General features: G+C 48.2%; 1 protein-coding gene across 1 annotated transcript in view; it reads left to right on the forward strand.

The window, feature by feature from the left end:
- The window catches only part of LOC115122205 (aminopeptidase Ey-like), a 173,344-nt gene that overhangs the window by 34,138 nt on the left and 126,387 nt on the right, over positions 1-12,819 (forward strand). The window lies entirely within an intron of this gene.

The following is a 12,819-nucleotide window of genomic DNA, read 5'->3' on the forward strand; positions in this document are numbered from 1 at the left end:
CCCCTTCTGCTCTCTGTATCTGTGATTGGCTGTTATAGACCCCCTCTGTATCTGTGATTGGCTGTTATAGACCCCCTTCTGCTCTCTGTATCTGTGATTGGCTGTTATAGACCCCCTCTGTATCTGATTGGCTGTTATAGACCCCTTCTGCTCTCTGTATCTGTGATTGGCTGTTATAGACCCCCTCTGCTCTCTGTATCTGTGATTGGCTGTTATAGACCCCCTCTGCTCTCTGTATCTGTGATTGGCTGTTATAGACCCCCTCTGTATCTGTGATTGGCTGTTATAGACCCCCTCTGTATCTGTGATTGGCTGTTATAGACCCCCTTCTGCTCTCTGTATCTGTGATTGGCTGTTATAGACCGCCCTCTGTATCTGTTTTTGGCTGTTATAGACCCCTTCTGCTCTCTGTATCTGTGATTGGCTGTTATAGACCCCCTTCTGCTCTCTGTATCTGTGATTGGCTGTTATAGACCCCCTCTGCTCTCTGTATCTGTGATTGGCTGTTATAGACCCCCCTCTGTATCTGTGATTGGCTGTTATAGACCCCCCTCTGTATCTGTGATTGGCTGTTATAGACCCCCTTCTGCTCTCTGTATCTGTGATTGGCTGTTATAGACCGCCCTCTGTATCTGTTTTTGGCTGTTATAGACCCCTTCTGCTCTCTGTATCTGTGATTGGCTGTTATAGACCCCCTTCTGCTCTCTGTATCTGTGATTGGCTGTTATAGACCCCCTTCTGCTCTCTGTATCTGTGATTGGCTGTTATAGACCCCCCTCTGTATCTGTGATTGGCTGTTATAGACCCCCTTCTGCTCTCTGTATCTGTGATTGGCTGTTATAGACCCCCTCTGTATCTGTGATTGGCTGTTATAGACCCCCTTCTGCTCTCTGTATCTGTGATTGGCTGTTATAGACCCCCTCTGTATCTGTGATTGGCTGTTATAGACCCCCTTCTGCTCTCTGTATCTGTGATTGGCTGTTATAGACCCCCTCTGTATCTGTGATTGGCTGTTATAGACCCCCTTCTGCTCTCTGTATCTGTGATTGGCTGTTATAGACCCCCTCTGTATCTGTGATTGGCTGTTATAAACCCCCCTGCTCTCTGTATCCGTGATTGGCTGTTATAAACCCCCTCTAATCTCTGTATCTGTGATTGGCTGTTATAGACCCCCCCTGCTCTCTGTATCTGTGATTGGCTGTTATAGACCCCCTCTGCTCTCTGTATCTGTGATTGGCTGTTATAGACCCCCTCTGTATCTGTGATTGGCTGTTATAGACCCCCTCTGTATCTGTGATTGGCTGTTATAGACCCCCTCTGCTCTCTGTATCTGTGATTGGCTGTTATAGACCCCCTCTGCTCTCTGTATCTGTGATTGGCTGTTATAGACCCCCTCTGTATCTGTGATTGGCTGTTATAGACCCCCCTCTGCTCTCTGTATCTGTGATTGGCTGTTATAGACCCCCTTCTGCTCTCTGTATCTGTGATTGGCTGTTATAGACCCCCTCTGTATCTGTGATTGGCTGTTATAGACCCCTTCTGCTCTCTGTATCTGTGATTGGCTGTTATAGACCCCCTCTGTATCTGTGATTGGCTGTTATAGACCCCCCTCTGTATCTGTGATTGGCTGTTATAGACCCCCCTCTGTATCTGTGATTGGCTGTTATAGACCCCCTTCTGCTCTCTGTATCTGTGATTGGCTGTTATAGACCCCCTCTGTATCTGTGATTGGCTGTTATAGACCCCCTTCTGCTCTCTGTATCTGTGATTGGCTGTTATAGACCCCCCTCTGTATCTGTGATTGGCTGTTATAAACCCCCTGCTCTCTGTATCTGTGATTGGCTGTTATAGACCCCCTCTGCTCTCTGTATCTGTGATTGGCTGTTATAGACCCCCTCTGTATCTGTGATTGGCTGTTATAGACCCCCTCTGTATCTGTGATTGGCTGTTATAGACCCCCCTCTGTATCTGTGATTGGCTGTTATAGACCCCCTGCTCTCTGTATCTGTGATTGGCTGTTATAGACCCCCTCTGGTCTCTGTATCTGTGATTGGCTGTTATAGACCCCCCTCTGTATCTGTGATTGGCTGTTATAGACCCCCTCTGTATCTGTGATTGGCTGTTATAGACCCCCCTCTGGTCTCTGTATCTGTGATTGGCTGTTATAGACCCCCCTCTGGTCTCTGTATCTGTGATTGGCTGTTATAGACCCCCCTCTGTATCTGTGATTGGCTGTTATAGACCCCCTCTGTATCTGTGATTGGCTGTTATAGACCCCCCTCTGGTCTCTGTATCTGTGATTGGCTGTTATAGACCCCCTCTGTATCTGTGATTGGCTGTTATAGACCCCCTCCCTCTGTATCTGTGATTGGCTGTTATAGACCCCCTCTGCTCTCTGTATCTGTGATTGGCTGTTATAGACCCCCCTCTGCTCTCTGTATCTGTGATTGGCTGTTATAGACCCCCTCTGTATCTGTGATTGGCTGTTATAGACCCCCTCTGTATCTGTGATTGGCTGTTATAGACCCCCTCTGTATCTGTGATTGGCTGTTATAGACCCCCTCTGTATCTGTGATTGGCTGTTATAGACCCCCTCTGTATCTGTGATTGGCTGTTATAGACCCCTCTGTATCTGTGATTGGCTGTTATAGACCCCCCTCTGCTCTCTGTATCTGTGATTGGCTGTTATAGACCCCCCTCTGCTCTCTGTATCTGTGATTGGCTGTTATAGACCCCCCTCTGTATCTGTGATTGGCTGTTATAGACCCCCTCTGTATCTGTGATTGGCTGTTATAGACCCCCCTCTGCTCTCAGTATCTGTGATTGGCTGTTATAGACCCCCATCTGCTCTCTGTATCTGTGATTGGCTGTTATAGACCCCCTCTGTATCTGTGATTGGCTGTTATAGACCCCCTCTGCTCTCTGTATCTGTGATTGGCTGTTATAGACCCCCTCTGCTCTCTGTATCTGTGATTGGCTGTTATAGACCCCCTCTGCTCTCTGTATCTGTGATTGGCTGTTATAGACCCCCTTCTGCTCTCTGTATCTGTGATTGGCTGTTATAGACCCCCCTCTGTATCTGTGATTGGCTGTTATAGACCCCCTTCTGCTCTCTGTATCTGTGATTGGCTGTTATAGACCCCCCTCTGTATCTGATTGGCTGTTATAGACCCTCTTCTGCTCTCTGTATCTGTGATTGGCTGTTATAGACCCCCCTCTGCTCTCTGTATCTGTGATTGGCTGTTATAGACCCCCCTCTGCTCTCTGTATCTGTGATTGGCTGTTATAGACCCCCCTCTGTATCTGTGATTGGCTGTTATAGACCCCCCTCTGTATCTGTGATTGGCTGTTATAGACCCCCTTCTGCTCTCTGTATCTGTGATTGGCTGTTATAGACCGCCCTCTGTATCTGTTTTTGGCTGTTATAGACCCCCTTCTGCTCTCTGTATCTGTGATTGGCTGTTATAGACCCCCTTCTGCTCTCTGTATCTGTGATTGGCTGTTATAGACCCCCTTCTGCTCTCTGTATCTGTGATTGGCTGTTATAGACCCCCCTCTGTATCTGTGATTGGCTGTTATAGACCCCCTTCTGCTCTCTGTATCTGTGATTGGCTGTTATAGACCCCCCTCTGTATCTGTGATTGGCTGTTATAGACCCCCTTCTGCTCTCTGTATCTGTGATTGGCTGTTATAGACCCCCTCTGTATCTGTGATTGGCTGTTATAGACCCCCTTCTGCTCTCTGTATCTGTGATTGGCTGTTATAGACCCCCTCTGTATCTGTGATTGGCTGTTATAGACCCCCTTCTGCTCTCTGTATCTGTGATTGGCTGTTATAGACCCCCTCTGTATCTGTGATTGGCTGTTATAAACCCCCCCCTGCTCTCTGTATCCGTGATTGGCTGTTATAAACCCCCCTCTAATCTCTGTATCTGTGATTGGCTGTTATAGACCCCCCCTGCTCTCTGTATCTGTGATTGGCTGTTATAGACCCCCTCTGCTCTCTGTATCTGTGATTGGCTGTTATAGACCCCCTCTGTATCTGTGATTGGCTAGACCCCCTCTGTATCTGTGATTGGCTGTTATAGACCCCCCCCTCTGTATCTGTGATTGGCTGTTATAGACCCCCCTCTGTATCTGTGATTGGCTGTTATAGACCCCCTCTGCTCTCTGTATCTGTGATTGGCTGTTATAGACCCCCCTCTGTATCTGTGATTGGCTGTTATAGACTCCCTCTGCTCTCTGTATCTGTGATTGGCTGTTATAGACCCCCCTCTGCTCTCTGTATCTGTGATTGGCTGTTATAGACCCCTTCTGCTCTCTGTATCTGTGATTGGCTGTTATAGACCCCCTCTGTATCTGTGATTGGCTGTTATAGACCCCCTCTGCTCTCTGTATCTGTGATTGGCTGTTATAGACCCCCCCTCTGTATCTGTGATTGGCTGTTATAGACCCCCTTCCCTCTGTATCTGTGATTGGCTGTTATAGACCCCCTCTGTATCTGTGATTGGCTGTTATAGACCCCCTTCTGCTCTCTGTATCTGTGATTGGCTGTTATAGACCCCCTCTGTATCTGTGATTGGCTGTTATAGACCCCCTTCTGCTCTCTGTATCTGTGATTGGCTGTTATAGACCCCCTCTGTATCTGTGATTGGCTGTTATAAACCCCCCTGCTCTCTGTATCTGTGATTGGCTGTTATAAACCCCCTCTAATCTCTGTATCTGTGATTGGCTGTTATAGACCCCCCTGCTCTCTGTATCTGTGATTGGCTGTTATAGACCCCCTCTGCTCTCTGTATCTGTGATTGGCTGTTATAGACCCCCCCCTCTGTATCTGTGATTGGCTGTTATAGACCCCCTCTGTATCTGTGATTGGCTGTTATAGACCCCCCCCTCTGCTCTCTGTATCTGTGATTGGCTGTTATAGACCCCCTCTGCTCTCTGTATCTGTGATTGGCTGTTATAGACCCCCTCTGCTCTCTGTATCTGTGATTGGCTGTTATAGACCCCCTCTGTATCTGTGATTGGCTGTTATAGACCCCCTCTGCTCTCTGTATCTGTGATTGGCTGTTATAGACCCCCTTCCTCTCTGTATCTGTGATTGGCTGTTATAGACCCCCCCCCTCTGTATCTGTGATTGGCTGTTATAGACCCCCTATCTGCTCTCTGTATCTGTGATTGGCTGTTATAGACCCCCCCTCTGTATCTGTGATTGGCTGTTATAGACCCCCATCTGTATCTGTGATTGGCTGTTATAGACCCCCCCCTCTGTATCTGTGATTGGCTGTTATAGACCCCCTCTGCTCTCTGTATCTGTGATTGGCTGTTATAGACCCCCTCTGCTCTCTGTATCTGTGATTGGCTGTTATAGACCCCCCTCTGCTCTCTGTATCTGTGATTGGCTGTTATAGACCCCCCTCTGTATCTGTGATTGGCTGTTATAGACCCCCCTCTGTATCTGTGATTGGCTGTTATAGACCCCCTTCTGCTCTCTGTATCTGTGATTGGCTGTTATAGACCCCCTCTGTATCTGTGATTGGCTGTTATAGACCCCTTCTGTCTCTCTGTATCTGTGATTGGCTGTTATAGACCCCCCCTCTGTATCTGTGATTGGCTGTTATAGACCCCCTCTGCTCTCTGTATCTGTGATTGGCTGTTATAGACCCCCTCTGTATCTGTGATTGGCTGTTATAGACCCCCTCTGTATCTGTGATTGGCTGTTATAGACCCCCTCTGTATCTGTGATTGGCTGTATCTGTGATTGGCTGTTATAGACCTGTATCTGTGATTGGCCTCTGTATCTGTGATTGGCTGTTATAGACCCCTTCTGCTCTCTGTATCTGTGATTGGCTGTTATAGACCCCCTCTGCTCTCTGTATCTGTGATTGGCTGTTATAGACCCCCTTCTGCTCTCTGTATCTGTGATTGGCTGTTATAGACCCCCCCCTCTGTATCTGTGATTGGCTGTTATAGACCCCCTTCTGCTCTCTGTATCTGTGATTGGCTGTTATAGACCCCCTCTGTATCTGTGATTGGCTGTTATAGACCCCCTTCTGCTCTCTGTATCTGTGATTGGCTGTTATAGACCCCCCCCTCTGTATCTGTGATTGGCTGTTATAGACCCCCTTCTGCTCTCTGTATCTGTGATTGGCTGTTATAGACCCCCCCCTCTGTATCTGTGATTGGCTGTTATAGACCCCCTTCTGCTCTCTGTATCTGTGATTGGCTGTTATAGACCCCCTCTGTATCTGTGATTGGCTGTTATAGACCCCCCTGCTCTCTGTATCTGTGATTGGCTGTTATAGACCCCCCCCTCTAATCTCTGTATCTGTGATTGGCTGTTATAGACCCCCCTGCTCTCTGTATCTGTGATTGGCTGTTATAGACCCCCTCTGCTCTCTGTATCTGTGATTGGCTGTTATAGACCCCCCTCTGTATCTGTGATTGGCTGTTATAGACCCCCCTCTGTATCTGTGATTGGCTGTTATAGACCCCCCTCTGTATCTGTGATTGGCTGTTATAGACCCCCTTCTGCTCTCTGTATCTGTGATTGGCTGTTATAGACCGCCCTCTGTATCTGTTTTTGGCTGTTATAGACCCCCTTCTGCTCTCTGTATCTGTGATTGGCTGTTATAGACCCCCTTCTGCTCTCTGTATCTGTGATTGGCTGTTATAGACCCCCTTCTGCTCTCTGTATCTGTGATTGGCTGTTATAGACCCCCCTCTGTATCTGTGATTGGCTGTTATAGACCCCCTTCTGCTCTCTGTATCTGTGATTGGCTGTTATAGACCCCCCTCTGTATCTGTGATTGGCTGTTATAGACCCCCTTCTGCTCTCTGTATCTGTGATTGGCTGTTATAGACCCCCCTCTGTATCTGTGATTGGCTGTTATAGACCCCCTTCTGCTCTCTGTATCTGTGATTGGCTGTTATAGACCCCCTCTGTATCTGTGATTGGCTGTTATAGACCCCTTCTGCTCTCTGTATCTGTGATTGGCTGTTATAGACCCCCTCTGTATCTGTGATTGGCTGTTATAGACCCCCCTGCTCTCTGTATCTGTGATTGGCTGTTATAAACCCCCTCTAATCTCTGTATCTGTGATTGGCTGTTATAGACCCCCCCCCCTGCTCTCTGTATCTGTGATTGGCTGTTATAGACCCCCTCTGCTCTCTGTATCTGTGATTGGCTGTTATAGACCCCCCCTCTGTATCTGTGATTGGCTGTTATAGACCCCCCCCTCTGTATCTGTGATTGGCTGTTATAGACCCCCTCTGCTCTCTGTATCTGTGATTGGCTGTTATAGACCCCCCTCTGCTCTCTGTATCTGTGATTGGCTGTTATAGACCCCCTCTGCTCTCTGTATCTGTGATTGGCTGTTATAGACCCCCTCTGTATCTGTGATTGGCTGTTATAGACCCCCTCTGCTCTCTGTATCTGTGATTGGCTGTTATAGACCCCCTTCTGCTCTCTGTATCTGTGATTGGCTGTTATAGACCCCCTCTGTATCTGTGATTGGCTGTTATAGACCCCCTCTGCTCTCTGTATCTGTGATTGGCTGTTATAGACCCCCTCTGTATCTGTGATTGGCTGTTATAGACCCCCTCTGTATCTGTGATTGGCTGTTATAGACCCCCTCTGTATCTGTGATTGGCTGTTATAGACCCCCCTCTGCTCTCTGTATCTGTGATTGGCTGTTATAGACCCCCCCCTCTGTATCTGTGATTGGCTGTTATAGACCCCCTCCCCTTCTGCTCTCTGTATCTGTGATTGGCTGTTATAGACCCCCCCTCTGTATCTGTGATTGGCTGTTATAGACCCCCCCTCTCTGTATCTGTGATTGGCTGTTATAGACCCCCTCTAATCTCTGTATCTGTGATTGGCTGTTATAGACCCCCCTCTCTGTATCTGTGATTGGCTGTTATAGACCCCCCTCTGCTCTCTGTATCTGTGATTGGCTGTTATAGACCCCCCTCTGTATCTGTGATTGGCTGTTATAGACCCCCTCTGTATCTGTGATTGGCTGTTATAGACCCCCTCTGTATCTGTGATTGGCTGTTATAGACCCCCCTCTGCTCTCTGTATCTGTGATTGGCTGTTATAGACCCCCTCTGGTCTCTGTATCTGTGATTGGCTGTTATAGACCCCCTCTGTATCTGTGATTGGCTGTTATAGACCCCCCTCTGTATCTGTGATTGGCTGTTATAGACCCCCCTGGTCTCTGTATCTGTGATTGGCTGTTATAGACCCCCTCTGGTCTCTGTATCTGTGATTGGCTGTTATAGACCCCCTCTGTATCTGTGATTGGCTGTTATAGACCCCCCCCTCTGTATCTGTGATTGGCTGTTATAGACCCCCCCCTCTGTATCTGTGATTGGCTGTTATAGACCCCCTCTGTATCTGTGATTGGCTGTTATAGACCCCCTCTGTATCTGTATCTGTGATTGGCTGTTATAGACCCCCTCTGCTCTCTGTATCTGTGATTGGCTGTTATAGACCCCCCCTCTCTGTATCTGTGATTGGCTGTTATAGACCCCCTCTGTATCTGTGATTGGCTGTTATAGACCCCCCCCTCTGTATCTGTGATTGGCTGTTATAGACCCCCCTGTATCCCTCTGTATCGTGTGATTGGCTGTTATAGACCCCCTCTGCTCTCTGTATCTGTGATTGGCTGTTATAGACCCCCTCTGTATCTGTGATTGGCTGTTATAGACCCCCTCTGTATCTGTGATTGGCTGTTATAGACCCCCTCCTCTCTGTATCTGTGATTGGCTGTTATAGACCCCCCCCTCTGTATCTGTGATTGGCTGTTATAGACCCCCTCTGTATCTGTGATTGGCTGTTATAGACCCCCCCTCTGTATCTGTGATTGGCTGTTATAGACCCCCTCTGTATCTGTGATTCTGTTATAGACCCCCCCCTCTGTATCTGTGATTGGCTGTTATAGACCCCTCTGTATCTGTGATTGGCTGTTATAGACCCCCCCCTCTGTATCTGTGATTGGCTGTTATAGACCCCCCCTCTCTGTATCTGTGATTGGCTGTTATAGACCCCCTCTGCTCTCTGTATCTGTGATTGGCTGTTATAGACCCCCCCCCTCTGCTCTCTGTATCTGTGATTGGCTGTTATAGATCTGCTCTCTGTATCTGTGATTGCTGTATATAGACCCCCTCTGTATCTGTGATTGGCTGTTATAGACCCCCCTCTGTATCTGTGATTGGCTGTTATAGACCCCCCTCTGCTCTCTGTATCTGTGATTGGCTGTTATAGACCCCCCTCTGTATCTGTGATTGGCTGTTATAGACCCCCTCTGTATCTGTGATTGGCTGTTATAGACCCCCTCTGTATCTGTGATTGGCTGTTATAGACCCCCCCTCTCTGTATCTGTGATTGGCTGTTATAGACCCCCTCTGTATCTGTGATTGGCTGTTATAGACCCCCTCTGTATCTGTGATTGGCTGTTATAGACCCCCCTCTGTATCTGTGATTGGCTGTTATAGACCCCTTCCCTCTGTATCTGTGATTGGCTGTTATAGACCCCCCTGCTCTCTGTATCTGTGATTGGCTGTTTAGACCCCCCTGCTCTCTGTATCTGTGATAGACCCCCTCTGCTCTCTGTATCTGTGATTGGCTGTTATAGACCCCCTCTGTATCTGTGATTGGCTGTTATAGACCCCTCTGCTCTCTGTATCTGTGATTGGCTGTTATAGACCCCCTCTGCCTCTGTATCTGTGATTGGCTGTTATAGACCCCCTCTGTATCTGTGATTGGCTGTTATAGACCCCCTCTGCTCTCTGTATCTGTGATTGGCTGTTATAGACCCCCTCTGTATCTGTATCTGTGATTGGCTGTTATAGACCCCCTCTGTATCTGTGATTGGCTGTTATAGACCCCCTCTGTATCTGTGATTGGCTGTTATAGACCCCCCTGCTCTGTATCTGTGATTGGCTGTTATAGACCCCCTCCTCTCTGTATCTGTGATTGGCTGTTATAGACCCCCCCCTCTGTATCTGTGATTGGCTGTTATAGACCCCCCCTCTGTATCTGTGATTGGCTGTTATAGACCCCCCCCCCTCTGTATCTGTGATTGGCTGTTATAGACCCCCCTCTGTATCTGTGATTGGCTGTTATAGACCCCCCCCTGTATCCTCTGTATCTGTGATTGGCTGTTATAGACCCCTCTGCTCTCTGTATCTGTGATTGGCTGTTATAGACCCCCTCTGTATCTGTGATTGGCTGTTATAGACCCCCCTCTGTATCTGTGATTGGCTGTTATAGACCCCCCTCTGTATCTGTGATTGGCTGTTATAGACCCCCTCTGTATCTGTGATTGGCTGTTATAGACCCCCTCTGTATCTGTGATTGGCTGTTATAGACCCCCCCCTCTGTATCTGTGATTGGCTGTTATAGACCCCCCCTCTGTATCTGTGATTGGCTGTTATAGACCCCCCCTCTGTATCTGTGATTGGCTGTTATAGACCCCCTCTGCTCTCTGTATCTGTGATTGGCTGTTATAGACCCCCTCTGTATCTGTGATTGGCTGTTATAGACCCCCTCCTCTCTGTATCTGTGATTGGCTGTTATAGACCCCCCTCTGTATCTGTGATTGGCTGTTATAGACCCCCCTCTGTATCTGTGATTGGCTGTTATAGACCCCCTCTGCTCTCTGTATCTGTGATTGGCTGTTATAGACCCCCTCTGTATCTGTGATTGGCTGTTATAGACCCCCCCCTCTGTATCTGTGATTGGCTGTTATAGACCCCCTCTGTATCTGTGATTGGCTGTTATAGACCCCCTCTGTATCTGTGATTGGCTGTTATAGACCCCCCCCTCTGTATCTGTGATTGGCTGTTATAGACCCCCTCTGTATCTGTGATTGGCTGTTATAGACCCCCTCTGTATCTGTGATTGGCTGTTATAGACCCCCTCTGTATCTGTGATTGGCTGTTATAGACCCCCCTCTGCTCTCTGTATCTGTGATTGGCTGTTATAGACCGCCCTCTGTATCTGTTTTTGGCTGTTATAGACCCCCTTCTGCTCTCTGTATCTGTGATTGGCTGTTATAGACCCCCTTCTGCTCTCTGTATCTGTGATTGGCTGTTATAGACCCCCTTCTGCTCTCTGTATCTGTGATTGGCTGTTATAGACCCCCTCTGTATCTGTGATTGGCTGTTATAGACCCCCTTCTGCTCTCTGTATCTGTGATTGGCTGTTATAGACCCCCTCTGTATCTGTGATTGGCTGTTATAGACCCCCCCCTTCTGCTCTCTGTATCTGTGATTGGCTGTTATAGACCCCCTCTGTATCTGTGATTGGCTGTTATAGACCCCCTTCTGCTCTCTGTATCTGTGATTGGCTGTTATAGACCCCCCTCTGTATCTGTGATTGGCTGTTATAGACCCCCTTCTGCTCTCTGTATCTGTGATTGGCTGTTATAGACCCCCCTCTGTATCTGTGATTGGCTGTTATAGACCCCCCTGCTCTCTGTATCCGTGATTGGCTGTTATAAACCCCCTCTAATCTCTGTATCTGTGATTGGCTGTTATAGACCCCCCTGCTCTCTGTATCTGTGATTGGCTGTTATAGACCCCCTCTGCTCTCTGTATCTGTGATTGGCTGTTATAGACCCCCTCTGTATCTGTGATTGGCTGTTATAGACCCCCCTCTGTATCTGTGATTGGCTGTTATAGACCCCCCTCTGCTCTCTGTATCTGTGATTGGCTGTTATAGACCCCCCTGCTCTCTGTATCTGTGATTGGCTGTTATAGACCCCCTCTGCTCTCTGTATCTGTGATTGGCTGTTATAGACCCCCTCTGCTCTCTGTATCTGTGATTGGCTGTTATAGACCCCCTCTGCTCTCTGTATCTGTGATTGGCTGTTATAGACCCCCCCCCTCTGTATCTGTGATTGGCTGTTATAGACCCCCTCCTCTCTGTATCTGTGATTGGCTGTTATAGACCCCCTTCTGCTCTCTGTATCTGTGATTGGCTGTTATAGACCCCCTCTGTATCTGTGATTGGCTGTTATAGACCCCCTCTGTATCTGTGATTGGCTGTTATAGACCCCCTTCTGCTCTCTGTATCTGTGATTGGCTGTTATAGACCCCCTCTGTATCTGTGATTGGCTGTTATAGACCCCCCCCTCTGTATCTGTGATTGGCTGTTATAGACCCCCTCTGTATCTGTGATTGGCTGTTATAGACCCCCTTCTGCTCTCTGTATCTGTGATTGGCTGTTATAGACCCCCCCTCTGTATCTGTGATTGGCTGTTATAGACCCCCTTCTGCTCTCTGTATCTGTGATTGGCTGTTATAGACCCCCTCTGTATCTGTGATTGGCTGTTATAAACCCCCCTGCTCTCTGTATCTGTGATTGGCTGTTATAGACCCCCTCTAATCTCTGTATCTGTGATTGGCTGTTATAGACCCCCTGCTCTCTGTATCTGTGATTGGCTGTTATAGACCCCCTCCTCTCTGTATCTGTGATTGGCTGTTATAGACCCCCTCTGTATCTGTGATTGGCTGTTATAGACCCCCTCTGTATCTGTGATTGGCTGTTATAGACCCCCTCTGTATCTGTGATTGGCTGTTATAGACCCCCCCTCTCTGTATCTGTGATTGGCTGTTATAGACCCCCTCTGGTCTCTGTATCTGTGATTGGCTGTTATAGACCCCCCCCTCTGTATCTGTGATTGGCTGTTATAGACCCCCTCTGTATCTGTGATTGGCTGTTATAGACCCCCTCTGCTCTCTGTATCTGTGATTGGCTGTTATAGACCCCCCTCTGGTCTCTGTATCTGTGATTGGCTGTTATAGACCCCCT

The sequence above is a fragment of the Oncorhynchus nerka genome, linkage group LG27, assembly GCF_034236695.1.
Source record: "Oncorhynchus nerka isolate Pitt River linkage group LG27, Oner_Uvic_2.0, whole genome shotgun sequence".
NCBI classification, from domain to species: Eukaryota; Metazoa; Chordata; class Actinopteri; order Salmoniformes; family Salmonidae; genus Oncorhynchus; species Oncorhynchus nerka.